Source organism: Mesoplodon densirostris, chromosome X (assembly GCF_025265405.1).
Source record: "Mesoplodon densirostris isolate mMesDen1 chromosome X, mMesDen1 primary haplotype, whole genome shotgun sequence".
Lineage (NCBI taxonomy): Eukaryota > Metazoa > Chordata > Mammalia > Artiodactyla > Ziphiidae > Mesoplodon > Mesoplodon densirostris.
Genome location: NC_082681.1, coordinates 116,841,162 through 116,858,907, shown reverse-complemented (window position 1 = coordinate 116,858,907; position 17,746 = coordinate 116,841,162). Strand labels below are relative to the sequence as shown.

At 42.9% G+C, this 17,746-nt stretch overlaps 1 non-coding gene and 1 pseudogene across 1 annotated transcript; both read left to right on the top strand.

Annotated features, from left to right (window-relative positions):
* The first annotated feature begins 276 nt into the window (after window positions 1-276).
* LOC132481759 (ferritin light chain-like) lies at window positions 277-7,637 on the top strand (annotated as a pseudogene).
* Window positions 7,638-17,020: 9,383 nt separating this feature from the next.
* LOC132482805 (small nucleolar RNA SNORA12) lies at window positions 17,021-17,168 on the top strand. Its single transcript, XR_009530971.1, has one exon. It is a non-coding gene; the product is annotated as a small nucleolar RNA SNORA12 (small nucleolar RNA).
* Window positions 17,169-17,746: the final 578 nt, after the last annotated feature.

The following is a 17,746-nucleotide window of genomic DNA, read 5'->3' as shown; positions in this document are numbered from 1 at the left end:
ACAGAATACGATTCTGAAAAATAATCCTGATTATGGGATATGTACATGCCTAGAAAAGAGCACTGGAGGGAAATACATCAGGATGTTAAGTAACATCTTTAAACGGTGGGATTATGGGGGATTTTGATTTCTTTTTTATATTTTCAGGTCTATAACAAGTATTTTAAAATAAGCATCTACTACCCCGATAGTTGGGGGGAAAATGAACATTACCTTTTCTCCCCAAAGGAATCAAGGGCTGGATACGGGGTGGGGATGAGGCAGGCAGAGGTTAGCATGGGAGAGAATAGAAAGGTGCAGGGGCTCAGTGGAGGAAACAAGAAAGCTGAAACTGGGGGAGTCCTATCTCCGGTTAGCAGAAGAAGAGGGAACGTGTTGGAGGCAGGCTGCTCAGAAAATCCCCAGGGAACTTTTGGGGACAGGGCTCTTGAGTCTTGTAACCTCTACAAGTAGGGCACGGCTTCATGAGAACTTGTTAGATCGGCGCTGCACCTCACAAGCACCACCATCTTTCTTTCTACCGTTTATCAAGTACCTCTTCCGCTCTGAGCACTATGCTAGGTACTCACCGTGTGCTACCTGTAACACCCTCAACAGCTGATCAGATGAGGAAACCGAGTCATAGGGACCTTTGCTTCAGCTTGCAAGAGACCTACAAATGATATCATTCTTCCCCCAAGCGGTCTTCACTTCAACACCAAATTATTGGAAATACTCTTCCCAAATATCTGCAGGGAAGAACTAAAATAATCTCCTCAGAGCAGAAACTGAGCCTTCCCTGATCCCCTCGGGCCTTACCATTGTCGTCAGCACCTGCCCGCTGGCTGCCAACGGCCAGCACCTGCATCTCTGCCTGAGGGCTTTCTCAGGCCACCGAAAGTCCTGCCCCCTCTCCCCAACAATACCGTTGAGACAGGGCTGAAGGGCCAGAAAAGGCACAGCTCACACCCCCAAGAGCTCTCAAGCAATGACTGAGAGGAGTGAATGTACAAATACCGCACTGCCCTCAGTCCTCAAGTGGGATCACTGAATCTACGCTGTTCTACACTGACTCCCAGAGTTCCCCAGTGGGATTAAGTTCAATTTCCCATGGTGGTAGCTGGCTTGACAGAGCGCCCCAAATTGTATTGGCTGCCTTCTTTTCTTTGTCTCGCTTGCCCACACTCCTGTGGGTGTTTCCTGGACTCGCCTCCCAAATTAACTTGAACTTGAATTCTTGTCTCAGGGTCTGCAACTGCATCTGGAGGATCTCCAACTAATACCATTTCAGTGCCCCATCATAAAGTTCTAATATGATCTATGTCTTATGGCAAATACCTTTCATGTCCTCATCACACGTGGATAAAAATGTCATAATATCGTATATCTGTTTATTTTTTTAAGAGCACGCATTACATTTAAGCTTTCTCTCTCTATTTTTTTTTTTTTTTTTTTTTTTTTGCGGTACGCGGGCCTCTCACTGTTGTGGCCTCTCCCATTGCGGAGCACAGGCTCCGGACGCGCAGGCTCCGGACGCGCAGGCTCAGTGGCCATGGCTCACGGGCCCAGCCGCTCCACGGCATGTGGGATCTTCCCGGACCAGGGCACGAACTCATGTCCCCTGCATCGGCAGGTGGACTCTCAACCACTGCGCCACCAGGGAAGCCCTACATCTTATATTTTAAAGAAATAAATATTTGACGTAAGTCAGAGAGATGAGCAGGAAGGAGCTTCAGTTCTTAGCACTCAAAGACACCACGCCACAATGGTTGTACCTGTGTCTGAGAAGGTCCTAAAAGAGATAAGTTGTTTTTATCAAAATGAGATGTATTTATCTAAACACTGATGTAAAATCACTTGTAAATATGATATATTTTGTTTTGCTGTAGCAAAACAGATATGATAGCAGCTTTTTTGCATTTAGCTAGAATAAATCATTCTTATTGACATTAGCAGCTGTGTAGTCAGTAAAGAATTACTGTTGCTATTAGTTGGTGGTATTTATAAACACTTTTATTTTCTAAGTGCTTTACAATCACTTATTGTCTAATTAATATCTAATCATCTGTTTACAAGTAATAATCACACATGTAGAGCAGTTTAATCAAAACTTCAAATGCAGCCGCCATCATACTCAAGAATGTTGTGTAAATTTTGGTCCCTCCTTGATGGAATTTGGGTCCAAACATACGGCCAAAACAGATAACACAACAGAAAAAAAAAATTAATAAAGATTCCTCACTTGGATTTGAGCATAATTTGGAATCACAGCTTTTGCATGACAAATATATTACCTGAATGTCAGTGGGTAAGAATATAGGTAATTTTCAACACTTAAGTGCTCAATTACACAGACATATAAAAATTTTAATTTATTTAAGTCACAAAATTGGATGATAGTTTATAATAAGTATTTAAGGGCAGACACCAATTTAACATTGGAACTGTTAGTCACAATCACCGTTTCAGTGATTTTCGTAAAAGAGATCAAATGTAGCAAAGGTGGCTTGGGGAACTTCGAGGTTAATCTAACCAGATTCACATGCAGACCAAGCTATGGCCAGTACAAACACCTGCCACTTTTAATTATCCAATGTAAGTGGATGTACTGCTGTCTGCCTTGAGTCTCCCCAAGTGTTCCATGAAAGGATTTTTTAAGCAGGTAAATGATATGCATACTAATCTAATCCAGCTTTTTCCCCTAGGATAAATTTTCCTACAAGTAGAATTGCTGAGTCAGAGGACTTGCATTTTTAAGGCTTTATATACATTTTTTTGATGCTATTGTCAAATTGTCCTCCAGAATAGTTGACCAGATCGCCACTTCTCCTGATAATCCCCAAGAGCTGTCTTTCTTGGTTATTGATCTGCCATTACCAGTTTTCTTCCTTCTTGCTTTCCCACCAGGCAGTTTCTCAGTACTGCAGCAAATACTGCAGGGTCCTGAGGATTGTGCCAGGGGCCTTCTGAACGTGCTACAAATGTGCTTGACTGGCAAGTGAAGAATCAAGACCATCCGATGCCAGGATAGATAAATTCATTTACAAGTAAACTATTATTACAATCCTTGGACTTTATACTAATTGATTTGAATGGCCTGGACTCCAAAGTGAAATCTTCATCTCGCACAATCTGTACTTGGTATCTTTGAATGCTCAAAGAGAGATTTGGTTTAATCTTCTGTATTAGTTTCCTATTGCTGCTGTAACAGTTTACCTCAAATGTAGTGGCTTAAAATAACACAAGTTTATTATCTTAAAGTTCTGGAGGTCAGAAGTCTGAAAGGGATCTCAGTGGACTAAAACCAATGTATCAGCAAGACTGCCTTTCTTCTGGAGCCTCTAGAGGAGGCTTTTTCCAGCTTCTAGAGCTGCCTGCATTACTTGGCTCACAACCCTCTTCCTTCCATCTCAAAAACAGCAATTGCACCACTCCAGCCTCTGCTTCAGGAGTCATATCTTCTCTAACTCTCCTGCCTGCCTCTTTCTCTTGAAAAGACCCTTGTGATGACACGGGGCCCACCTGGGTAATCCAGGATACTCACTCCCATTGCAAGATCTTGAACCTAATTACATCTGTAAAATCCCTTTTGCCATGTAAAGTAACATATTTCCCAGGTTCTGGGAATTAGGATGTGGACATATGTGGTGGGGGCATTATTCTGAATACCACACATTCCTTAGCCTGAGCTGGACCTTGTATCTCATCTCCAGATATTCGAACAATACATTCCCTGTAATTTTAATACTTAGTAACTTGTGAAACCCTACTCTGTGTCAATCACAGGCACTATGCCAGGTTTTCAGAAAAGAATCCGTGATTAGAGAGGTTAAGTAATTTGCCCAAAGTCATGGAGCCAGTCAATGGCAGAGCTGAGTTTCAAACTCAGGTCTGTTGGACTTCAAAGCCCCTGCTCATCATATGTTGCCTCTGCAGCTCATTTCCCATACCCTGCTTGGCTTGCTCTCTGTGGATAGCCTTCTTGTTGAAAGCTTTTCATTTAGTTTGACATAAATAATACAACCTAGCTAGGTAAAACCTTTTATTAAGCCCCTATAAATCTCATATTTGACTCATTCAGTAGGTACCAATGGAGGATGTCATCTTGAAACACTCATTCAAGTTGTCTTCACATCCTCTAATAAATCCTCCAAAAAGTAGCATCAGATGGGCTCTTCCTCCATCATACAAGCAGAAGTAGACTCAGCAGGTTATCTTCTCTGTGAGTGAAATGTAAATCTCTGAATAATATCAGGTAGTGCTGGTGAGAACTGATCTTTCTAAAGGCCCCCAAGTTTATCAGACATCTTATTCTTGAAAAAAGAGAGCCTAACACTTTAGGGATATAAGTTCATGTCTTAATAAAGTTTCTCATTGTCTCTGCTTCACTCCACAAGGTTCTCAGCCTTGGTTGTACATTAGAATCACCTGGCGGTGGCGGGCCTTTCAAACACCTGATGCTACATTCCCACTCTCTAGATATTCTGGCCTAATTGGCCTTGGGAACAGTATCAGAACTTTTAAAATTACAAAACCAAAAAAGAGTTGAGAACCACTATGGTGAAGCAGATATGGTGAGAGACTTTACTAAGACATGGGTCTTGACCCCAAAGCTATTAGGCTCTCTTTTTTCCAAGAATCTCTATTTTGTTTACATTGAAAGAAATAAGCCCTATTAGTGTATGTGTCCCACGAAGCTGGCTATGTGAAAACCATTATGTCTAAAAGCAATCATTTTAAACCTAGTCTACTTATGTGCCAGATGAGAGGCTATGTTGAATGACTGACTCACTAATGGTGCTTGAGAATAACTATATACAGTCAGTGTGCTTCCACAGAAGCCCATCTTTGCTACAAGAAGAAATTCTCTTGAGTAAGCAACTAAGCAAGCATGGAATAAGCACTTTCAAAGAAAAATAATCATCTATTTCTGCAAAATAGTCTGGATAACCTCACCACACCATTCAACCATAAGAACTTAATAGGAGCAAAACCATTAGCATTAAACCATGGCAGTCCCTAGCACATATAATACCACCATTGCTCAAAACATTTTTGGAGTAATTCTTTTGAAATTTTCATCGTGGCAGCTTTATAAGGCCACTTATGAAAAGCAATTATATTGGAATTTTTGGATCCAAAGAGGTATTAACCAGATTCATCATTCACCTATCAAACTATCAATCAATAACCCTCAGTGATGACTGTACCCTCTGATGATATCCCATAAGAACAGAGGGGTGGTCTACGCTGGCAAAAAATTCCTGAAGGGCTAGGGATCTTAAGTGAGGAAGGTGAGCCAAAGCTAGGCTCTGAAGTCAATTTTTTTTGACATCTTTATTGGAGTATAATTGCTTTACAATGTTGTGCTAGTTTCTGCTGTATAACAAAGTGAATCAGCTATACGTATACATATATCCCCAAATCTCCTCCCTCTTGCATCTCCCTCCCACCCTCCCTATCCCACCCCTCTAGGTGGTCACAAAGCACCGAGCTGATCTCCCTGTGCTATGCGGCTGCTTCCCACTAGCTATCTGTTTGACGTTTGGTAGTGTCTATATGTCCATGCCACTCTCTCACTTCGTCCCAGCTTACCCTTCCCCCTCCCCATGTCCTCAAGTCCATTCTCTAAGTCTGTGTCTTTATTCCTGTCCTACCCTGAAGTCAATTCTTGTACAGCATATGTCCTCAAACTTTAATGTGCATAAGAATCACCTGGAGAACTTGTTAAACTACAGTTTGCTGGGCCCCATTCCCAGAGACTCTAATTCAGTAGGCCTGGGTAGGGCCAGTCAATTTGACGCTCCATCAGCTCACAAGTATTGCCTGACGCCCACACTTTAAGTAACGCTGTTGTAGGGTGAAACTGTGAAGATAAAAATACTCATGTGAGGGACTTTCCTGGTGGCACAGTGGTTAAGAATCCGCCTGCCAATGCAGGGGATACGGGTTCGAGCCCTGGTTCCGGAAGATCTCACATGCTGCGGAGCAACTAAGCCTGTGCGCCACAACTACTCAGCCTGTGCTCTAGAGCCTACAAGCCACAACTACTGAGCCCATGTGCCACAACTACTGAAGCCCACATACCTAGAGCCCGTGCTCCGAAACAAGATAAGCCACCACAGTAAGAAGCGCGTGCACCACAATGAAGACCCAATGCAGCCAAAAATAAGTTAATTAATTTTTAAAAATCATTAAAAAAATACTCGTGAACATGTAAGTTCTATTATCCTTTTTTAAAAGGATAGAAATTATCGAAAGGACTCAGGAACCAACTTGGAGAGACTCCTGCCAACCAAAGATGAAAGGGGAAGCATCCAAAGGGTAAGAACTGCAATGGATTGAAATCCACCAAATACGTTTAAATCCATGAGTTCCTAATACTACCAAAAAAAAAAAATCCCAAACAAACCCCAAACCTCAGTTGTCTGCATTGGAAAATTCAAGGGAACAAATGCATTATTTTGAAAACTGGGAACTGGAGGGAAAGAATCAAGCATGTATCTTACATTTCCTCTACAAACTGTACCTCTGGGTGACCAAATAATAAGGAAGGAGAAGTGTATCATTGTAGAATGAGTAATGAAGAAGGTAATGAAAAAAGCAATGAATGAGACTAGCCATATATTATAATGCCAAGCGAATGACTGGATCTAGACATTGAGCATCAACAACTGCTAACATGACAAAAAGACAATCCCAAATGTTATATGCTCCTGATAGAGGTACATGCACCACCTATGAAGTAGTTTGCCAAGTAAACAGAACCTGGCTGTGACCACACCTCTTGATCCAAGACCAATTTACGGTAAATACAGAAGGGATAAAGGAGTACGCTAACGGCACAGGGATGCAATCAACAAAATCCAGATTGTGGGACGCTCTATAGGACAAACCCAGTTTGTACAATCAAAATATTGAAAGAGGCAGTGCGCTGGGTGTTCCCGCGGCTCCGTCTCCTGCTACAACAGTGTTTGGACGGAACAGACCCAGGGGCGCCCCTCGCTCCCGCCTCCGACCACCTCCAACCTGTGTTCCACTCGCAACCTTCGGAACCAGCCGCTCAGCTGGCCTCGGCCACCGGGACCGCCAGCACCATATTTTGAGCTTAACTCCGTATGACCGATCCCCCACGAGCTCCCAGATTCGTCAGAATGATTCTGCCGAGGTGGAGGCCGCCGTCAACCGCCTGGTCAACAGGCATCTGCCGGCCTCCCGCACCTACCTCTCTCTGGGCTCCTATTTCCACCGCCGCGCCGCGGCTCTGGAGGGCCTGGGCCACTTTTTCCGCGAAGCGCCCGAGGGGAAGCGTGAGGGCGCCCAGCGTCTCTTGAAAATGCAAAAGCAGCGCGGCAGCCGCGCCCTCCAGGACGTTCAGAAGCGTCTCAGGATGAGTGGGGTGAAACCCAGGACGCTGTGGAAGCCGTCGTGCTCGCGGAGGAGAACCTGAACCAGGCCCTTGTGGACCTGCACGCCCTGAGCTCTGCCCGCGCAGACCCCCGCCCCCGTGACTTCCGGGAGAGCCGCCTCCTAGATGAGCAGGTGAAACTCATCCAGAAGATGCGCGCCCACCTGTGACCAACCTCCGCAGGCCGGCTGGTCTCCAGGCGGGGCTGGGCGAGTCCCTCGTGGAAAGGCTCGCCCTCCAGCACGAGTAGGAGCATCCGGAGCCCAGCGGCCTTTGAGGAGCCCCTGTGGCGTCAGGGCTTCTGCCTGAAGCCCCGCTCTGCAGCCACTAGGCAGCTTTTTAACCACCCTGGAGCTCTCTCCCAAGCCTTGGACCAAATGGAAACAATAAAGCTTTTTGCAGCAAAAAAAAAAAAAAAAAAAAAAAAAAAAAAAATTGAAAGAAACTATCTAGAAGACATAGCAATCAATTGAAATATATAGACTATATTATTAGGATCCTAATTCAAAACACTGTAAAAAAATTACAAGGTTTATGAAACAACTAGAAATTTGAACAGTTTCTGGATGCTATAAAAGAATTATTATTAATTTATTTAGGTATGAAAATGATATTGTGTTCATGTTTTTAAAAACTATTTTAGAAATATACACTAAAGTACTTGCAGGTGAAATATATCGTGTGGGTGTGAGGAGTGGATAGGACTCTAGATGAGTAGTTCCCAACTGGGTGCAATTTTGCCCCCCAAGGTACATTTAGGATGTCTGGAGACATTTTTGGTTGTCGCATCGTGTGGGGTGGTCCTCCAGGCATGTAGTGGGTGGAGGCCATGAATGCTGCTAAACATCCTACAATGCACAGGAGCAGCCCTCCACTGTGAGGGAATAGTTCTGCCCTGGCACCCTGATGACCTTGAACCTCTCCATGTAGTTCACACCGGCAAAGACTTGAACTGCAGCTTATCTGAGTGTTGGCAGAATGCCCTGTGATCTTCCTGGAACATGAGAGATGGGCGGCCTGTTAGGAGCCGCTCTGAGCCCATCTCCCACTCCCTCCCTACGTCCTCTGAGAGGCTGTCCTGAGAGTTTCTAATGCCTTCTTGGTTCTACTGAAGTATGGAGCTTCCTGCCCTGCCCTCCTCACTGTAGAGCTGAAGAGTAGAAAACCACTTAGTTGCCATTTACAATGGGCTCCTCATCCATGGGAGTTGAGGTCATCTGGCCTCTTTTGTTTCCATGTTGTCCTTTGCGATATGTGGGACAAGGACTACAGGAAGCTGGCTACATTTCTTTCACGTCTACGTAAGTAATAAACTGGGGGCTTCCCTGGTGGCACAGTGGTTAAGAATCCTCCTGCTAATGCAGGGACATGGGTTCGAACCCTGGCCCAGGAAGATCTCACATGCCACGGAGGAACTAAGTCTGTGCACCACAACTACTGAGCCTGCGCTCTAGAGCTCTTGTGCCACAACTACTGAGCCCGTGTGCTACAACTACTGAAGCTCACACACCTAGAGCCCATGCTCCTCAACAAGAGAAGCCACTGCAATGAGAAGCCCGTGCACCGCAACCAGGGAAAGCCCGCGAGCAGCAACAAACCCAACACAGCCAAAAATTTAAAAATTAAAAATTAAGAAAAAAACTGTCTGAAACCAAAAGCAACTCAATGTACTTTTACCAGTCAAATCAGTCAGACGTTGGCTAGGGTCTTGCTTTGTCTTGTGTGTGGACTGGACACATGTAACAAATCATTATCCAGCCCAAAATGTCCATAATGGCAATGTTGAAAAGCTCTAGATGAAACAATATTGGTCATGAGTTGATCATTGTTGATGCTAGGTGAAGTGTACATGAACAGCACAAATGGGAAGGAACTGTTTTGTCTAATTTTGCATGTGTTTGAATCTCTCCATAATAAAAGTATTTTTGAAAAGATAAAAATTGGTCACTGCTTTATTAGCTGTCTAGCACTTTAAATGCCTATACTGAGGCAATGTGTATAAATGCACAAAGTTTGCCGTCAGACTTCTAGCTCCACTGCTAAATTACAAACTGTGTGTTCTTCAGCAAATTACTCAGCATCTTTTGGCCTCAGTTTCCTCACCAATAAAATAAGGCTAATGATGTCCCTGAGGATTTTGTAGGGAATAAATATGTTTAGCTGAGTGCCTTAAATAAATACTTTTTTAGACTTTCTTCCTTTGTTCTTTTTGTCTGCTACTTTTCAATACAGAAATGCAAGGAGCCCTTCTTGTCATCTGGACAAGTAATTTTGACCCAGTCAACTTCTTTTCATATTACTCCCTGGAAAATGTAGATGGCCTGGTACGTTTGGTTCCAAGAATTTAAAACAGCAAACCCTGGAGGGATCCAGGGAATGAGGGGTGAGAAGAAACGTGTGTAGTTAACTCAGTAGTTTTCAATCCAGGGTGATTTTGCCCCGCAGGGGATATTTAACAACGTCTAGAGACATTTTTGGTTGTCACAACCTGGGTAGAGGGGTGCTACTGGCATCTACTGGTTAGAGACCAGGGATGCTGCTAAATATCCTACTATAGGCACAGGATTGCTCCCCACAATAAAGAATTATCTGGCCCCAAATACCAGTAGTACCAAGGCTGAGAAACCCTGGGCTAATGTGACTAAAACTCCTAGATGAAGCTTTTCCTAGATAATTAACTTTGCCTTTCTTTGTTCTTCTTACCCGACGCATACAGGTTATTAAAGGCATACTCAGGAGAAATCATTCAAAATGTGATTACTCTGTCTCTGTGGCCCTAATTTGTTATTCATTTCTTTATGAGAAAAAAAATCTGAGTAGTGTTCTGAGCTTATTGCTGTTGAGTTTCAAACAGCAAACTTGAATCATGCACTGATTACCTTTTTAATTAATACACTGTGAAGGCAGAGCATCACTTTATTAACTAGTGGGAAGGATGTACCATCTCCCAACAGCTTGGTAGTCTTTATTCCGAACAGTTATGCCAATGGGGGAGGATTGGGATGAAGAGGTTTCAGACACTACTCCCCAAACAGATATATTTCTCTTGTTAAAATTGCCCAGCTAAGGGGGCTTCCCTGGTGGTGCAGTGGTTAAGAATCGCCTGCCAATGCAGGGGACACAGGTTCGATCCCTGGCCTGGGAAGACCCCACATGCCACGGAGCAACTAAGCCCGTGTACCACAACTACTGAGCCTGCGCTCTAGAGCCCGCAAGCAGCAACTACTGAGCCCACGTGCCACAACTACTGAAGCCCGTGCGCCTAGAGCCTGTGCTCCACAACAAGAGAAGCCACCACAATGAGAAGCCCGTGCACTGCAATGAAGAGTAGCCCCCGCTTGCCGCAACCAGGGAAAAGCCCACACGCAGCAACGAAGACCCAACGCAGCCAAAAATAAAATAAATTTAAAAAATTAATTAATTAAAAAAAATTGCCCAGCTAGGTTTAGATGACACCTGCCTGGCATGTCATTATTAAATAGAAAACATGATGGGTAATTCCTCTCTCCCCTCCATCCCTTCTGAAGTCAGAATTCTTGAGGTCAAGACCATAGTACCACAGGCACTGAAGGAGAGAGTCAGGAAAATGGTGTAACTGTGTATTCAACTGGCAAACAATGGTAAGGCTGTTTCTGTGAGATGTGTTGTGTGTTGGGGTGTGGGGGGAGAAGAATGGGGTAAGAATGATTAAGGTAAAAAGTGGGGGAAAAATCTGTACACGTGGTGGAATGGCTTAAGCATCTATGATGTGGTTCCTATTTCTTTATTTCTCCCTCACCCCACCCCATGTGTTCTATGAAAACTGCCCCACCCCACAGCCCAGGGAACTGAGTTAGGACACCCAATTAAGAGAGCCAAGCCATGGCCTACTTAGCGGTTTCTGAGATCCTCAGATTCCCTCTTTCAGGAATTAGAACTAAGAGGTGGAGACTGGGGACTTCCCTGGTGGTCCAGTGGTTAAGACTCTGCACTTCCACTGCAGGGGGCGCAGGTTCAATCCCTGGTCTAAGATCCCGCATGCCACACTGAGTGGCCAAAAAAAAAAAAAGGTGGAGACTGAGTGGGTCAGGAGCTGAACTGTGAGCAGAGTAGCAGAATAAGTATGTCTACAGACGACCCCTCCTGACAGCTTCTCAAGCTGCCCTAGTTTCTGACCTTGCTAAGGCCTGCTTTTCAGCTTTCTGTGGCTTCTATTAAACAGCCCTTTGCATTCCTCCCTACTGAAAAAGCTAGCTTAGTGGGTGATGTTCCTTACAATCCAACCATCTATGTCTGAGACAGATGTGTCCACATCACCACCAAGAGATGAGACTAACGTGAGAAATGAAGTTGACAGCTGTCTAACAGGGAAAGGCCACTTAACAGTCATTTGAGCTTCATGCCTAGGAGGGTCAAGGGACGACACTCGGCCCCAGAGACCAGCTCCCAGTAAATTCCCTGTCTCAGAAATCCTATAAGCAGTTCTAGATATACCACACTTTTGATACTTTCATATACAGTCTTATAACTCATTTTGTGTTATTATATTGAATTATTATTTATCTCATCATGTGACCTAATCCTCATCTGTAACCTTGATATCTATCTCTCATTTTGTCAATTAATTCACCAACCAGACTTGGGAAGATCAGTTCATATCCCAAGGGTCCATCCATTTTCTCACATCATCCTCAACCCACTCAGACTACTTCTGCCTCCACCACTTCACTAAAACTGAATTATGTTTCCATGTGTTTCTTAGATGCACAGAAGGATCCTTTACAGTAGTGGTTCTTGCTTAGGAGAGATTTTGTGCACCCCCGCCCCAAGGTGATATTTCAGTGTCTGTTTTGATTGTCACAAGTTGGAGGGTGCTACTGGCATCTGGTGGGTAGAGACCAGGGATGCTGCTACACATCCTACAATGCACAGGAAAACCACACACAACAAAGAATTATCCATCCCCAAATGTCAATAATGCCAAAGTTGAGAGACCTTGTTTTAAGGCAAAGATGGGTCTTTGAGAGATATAGCACAATTCAAAGTGGGCAAAGACTTTGAGTAGACATTTCTCCAAAGAAGATATACATATGGCTAATGAGCACATTAAAAATGCTCAACATCATTAGCCAATAGGGAAATGCAAATCAAAACCACAATGAGATACCACTTCACACCCACTAGAATGGCTATAATTTTTTTAATGGAAAATAACAAGTATTGGTGAGTATATGGAGAAATTGGAACACTCACACATTGCTGGTGGGAATGTAAAATGGTGCAGCCTCTTTGGAAAACAGATTGAAAGTTCCTCAAAAAGTTAAAAGTAGAGTTACCGTGTGAACTAGCAATTCCACTCCTAGGTATATACCCAAGAGAATTGAAAACATGTCCACAAAAAAACTTGTACACGAATGTCATAGCAGCATTATTCACAATAACCAAGAAGTGAAAACAACCCAAATGTCCATTGACTGATGAATAGAGAAACAAATGGTTGTATATCCAAACAATGGAATATTATTTGGCCACAAAAACAGAATGGAATACCGATACATGCTACAACATGACTGAACCTTGAAAACACATGCTAATGGGACTTCCCTGGTGGTGCAGTGGTTAAGAATCCACCTGCCAATGCAGGGGACATGGGGTTGACCCCTGGTCTGGGAAGATCCCACATGCCATGGAGCAGCTAAGCCTGGGCACCACAACAACTGAGCCTGCCCTCTAGACCCTGTGAGCCACAACTACTAAGCCCATGCACCACAATTACTGAAGCCCACCCGCCTAGAGCCCATGCTCTGCAACAAGAGAAGCCACCACAATGAGAAGCCACGCACCGCAGCAAAGAGTAGCCCCTGCTCGCCGCACCTAGAGAAAGGCCGCACACATCAACAAAGACCCAACGCAGCCAAAATTAAAATATAATAAAATAAATTTTAAAAAAAGAAAACATGCTAAGTGAAAGAAGTCAGACACACACAAAAAACCACATATTGTATGATTTCATTTATATGAAATTTCCAGAATAGGTAAATCCATAGGACAGAAAGTAGATGAATGGCTGCCTTGTGCTGGGGGTATTAGGAGGGAACAGAAAGTGACTGCTAATGAGTACGGAATTTCTTTTGGGGGATGATGAAAGTGTTCTAAAATTAAATTGTGTTGATGCTTACATAACCCTGTGAATATACTAAAAAAATTGATGTATATACTTTATTTTTTTAATTTTATTATAGTTGATTTAAAACGTTGTGTTAGTTTCAGGTGTACAGCTTGACATATACTTTATTTTTTATTTATTTATTTGTTTTATTTTTGGCTGTGTTGGGTCTTTGTTGCTGTGCGTGGGCTTTCTCTAGTTGTGGTGAGTGGGGTCTACTCTTTGTTGCGGTGTGCGGGCTTTCTCTAGTTGTGGTGAGTGGGGTCTACTCTTTGTTGCGGTGCACGGGCTTCTCATTGTGGTGGCTTCTCTTGTTGCGGAGCACGGGCTCTAGGCGCATGGGCTTCAGTAGTTGTGGCTCGCGGGCTATAGAGCGTAGGCTCAGTAATTGTGGTGCACGGGCTTAGCTGCTCCGCGGCACGTGGGATCTTCCCAGGCCAGGGATCGACCCTGTATCCCCTGCATTGGCAGGCGGATTCTTAACCACTGCACCACCAGGGAAGCCCGACTTATATACTTTAAAATGTGAATTATATCTGTAAAAGAATGTCTTTCAATCTGCAGAGTGCCCACTCCACAGTAGGTGCTCATTACATAAGGCAGTACACCTGAGGCATGGAAGACAAAAAGATTTCTTTCCTGCTCTGATTACTAATATATTAACATTTTATGCCCAAAAAGTAATGGTAGTTATTCTCTTAAATAACCTCCAAGTTAAGCAACCTGCAGAATTAATCAATGCTCTCCATTTCCCCTAAGAGTCCTAAGAGCACTCTGAATGCTTCAGACTAAGTAGGTAAGCTACTCTTGGGAATGCCTGGATACTTTTGCTCCCACCAGTTGAGTTATACGTTTTCCAAGAGTTAGCTGAACTTTTCCCCAAATCTGTTTATGCCCATTTTACTTGTGATTGTAACAATATAATTTAATTAACTGTTATGTAAATTGATAAAATTATGGGAAACGAAGTTTTTTTTTAAGAAACTAAATTGTTTTAGAAAGAAAAGATACAGTCATGTGACTTTTTAAAATTGCTGTTGAATTAGGGGCAAACAAGACTACTATAAAAGATAGGGGACAAAATACCCCCAAATCTAGGATTCTATACTCAGAGTATTTTGAAAGTATCTTGAGTTTTCACTTCATTTAGAATTACAAAATTTGGAAATCAGAGACATTGCATATATGTATGCCTAATGAAAAAGAAAACACAGAACTCTAATCAGTGGACCAATTAAAGGATTGACAAAGTATAATATTTATTTTAAATATAATGTTTAATGTATGTATTTATCATTTTTTAAAACAAGTCTCCCTTATAACCATTTTGTTTTTCAATGAATTGACCTACTGGTCTGCATTGTATAGGGTAAGAAAAATTCTGTACTCCCTGGTGATTATAACTCTCCACTACCTTGTATAATGGAGAAAGCCCTACAAAACTCTTATTTTTTTTTTCAAAACTCTTATTGGACTTCCCTGGTGGCACAGTGGTTAAGAATCCGCCTGCCAACGCAGGGGACACGGGGCCCTGGTCTGGGAAGGTCCTACGTGCCGTGGAGCAACTAAGCCCGTGCTCCACAACTACTGAAGCCTGAGCGCCTAGACCCCGTGCTCCGCAACAAGAGAAGCTACTGCAGTGAGGAGCCTCCCTGGTGGTCCAGTGGTTAAGACTCCGGGCTTCCACTGCATTGGGCACGGATTCGACCTCTGTTCAGGGAACTAAGATACCGCATGCTGCACGCAGCTGAAAAAAACAAAAAAGAAAAAGTGTGGTAGTCACATGGAAAAGAACTTATGGGACAGATTTGTGTTCAAGTCTTACCCATCTCTCTTGGAGGCTGATCCAGCTCTGCCCATCTCTGGGGAAGCTGAGGAAGAATTGTAGAGGGTGAGTCTGCCATCTCTCTAAGCAGGTCCCACCTAACCTTCAGATATCACAAACCTATAGCAACCCTAGGAGTGTGGCAGGATTTGAGGTGGAGAGCCTTGTAAACAGTGATCACATCTTTGTTGCTGGTGTTAATGATAATATGAATTTAGAGACTGGAGTCAAATTTTTTTAACATCTTTATTGGAGTATAATTGCTTTACAATGGTGTGTTAGTTTCTGCTTTTGGAGTCAAATTGAAGTTGATTCACCCAACACTGATCTGTGTCTCAAAGGCTGGGATGAAACTCATTCACTCTCCTAGATAACCTTAGAGATGACCTTAGATGGACAAACTCAGGACTCTCCCTGGGCAAAGAGGATATAGAATAAACAGCAATTTAAACTCCTTTCACTCGTTCAACGAACATTTACTAAGCATCTACAGTATGTCAGGAGCCAAGTATCTAAGACGAATGCGATAGTCTTCACTCTCAAAGAATATATAGAGTAAAAAATATATATGTAGGGCAAACTCTTAAAGATTAATTTTTTGTAAATATGATGGTACTGTTAAAAATTCTAATCATACTGGTCTTTGCTTTCAAAAGAATTATTATTTACATGCTTTTTATTTCTGTCTTAAGGAATGAGGAAAACAGATTTGAAACAGGTATTTTTCCTTTTTGTCCTGGGCCATACATTCCAATACTTTGCAATTTTTTAAAATTCCTTTTCTCCTTCTGCGTGTGTGTGTGTGTGTGTGTGTGAGAGAGAGAGAGAGAGAGAGACAGAGAGACAGAGAGAGAGGAAGAAAGAGAGGGAGAGAGAGAGAGGATTTGTAGTTCATGGAAAGACAAAGAGAACTTTTCAAATGTCCTAATACCTGGGGTGAGTTTGAAATAAAGAGTATGTTTTCACATTATGAGGGCTCATTGTGAGAATGGGGCAAAATTAATTTTATGCCAGTTCTTGTATACTCTTTACTCCATGGTATTTGAGAGTTGGCTCCAAGTCCCTTAGAATAAAGGACAAAAATAAGAGAAACCAGTAAGATTCCTTTTCTCCCCATAGTTCCCAGCACTGGAAAGACCAAGGGAACCCCAGGTTTCACACACTCCCAAGTCCAGCCTCTTATTCCCATCTTTTTGCAGGCTAATTGAGCCATTTTTGTGAGCCTGTGAGAGTTCTCAGATGCTTGATGGTCAAGGCTTGCTTTAGAGGACCACAGTGGGTGAGGCTCTACAGTTTAGGCAGAGACATTAGTGTCTTCTAGAGACTTGGATTCAGTTGTATCAGGAATGGAGCATGTGCTCCACCTGTCCATTTTCAGACTAAGAACAATCAGCAGAGCAGCCTATAGCAGTGATGACACACCTGCTAATTGGTTTCAGAGGACACGTGACCTTGGATCAATCTACCATACAGTTTCCAAAGGAGACAAAGACTGTTGAGTTAGCTGAAGGCTGTGCAAATAAATGCCTGTTCCTGTAATATTAGGAGTCATGTGCAGGAATTACAGAGGAATGAGAAGAAAAAGGCCTAATTGCTTTTTGGAACAAGAAGTAAAAATGTAATATCTACTTCCCCTTTAAGTGCCTTTAAAAAGTGCTCAGACGGTTGTGGTGGTTTTCTTTTTGGCACATTTGTTAAGTTTTCAAATGGTCCTGACTCTGCCACAGATATTATACGGGAGCTGGCAAAGACTTCATGACAAAGAGATCTCTTTCTAGCCTTTCCTGAACCAGAGATTGGCTCCCACAAGTGGCGGGGAAAAAAATGCTCAGATATCTAAACTTCAGAAATTTGGAGGGTTCTAATTGTTTAATTTCCTCCAAATAAAGACTAAATAGTCAACATACACTTATATTGTTTCTATTAATTTTTCTTTCTTCTCTTATGGCCTACGCATTATAAATTTCCTTTAGAGAACATAAGGAATTGACAAGTCATATTCTTTGAAACTTACTGCTAAATTGAGGAATTGAGCTTTATTTCTGCTAAAAAAGGCATTGAAGTTTGGTATGATCAAACAAAGCAAGTTATAAGAAACCACCTTAGCTAAAGATTTAGGAATACAAGTGCCATTCTTCTCTAAAGAAATCGAAATTCTCTTCTCTCTCCTGTTACCTAGAACCTGTACCTGGCAGAGTGCTCAACATAATATTTAGGGACTGATGGACCTAACCCATGACTGGTGCCGTGGGAAGGCAGCTGTCCCTTCTGAAGGAGCTGGCAGATTTCGTTCCCAAATCCTCAGGCTGGATAGCACTCCCCACCCCCACCCCTTATTTGGACACTGCAGATACAGAATATTCCATCATTGCAGAAAGTTCTATTGGAT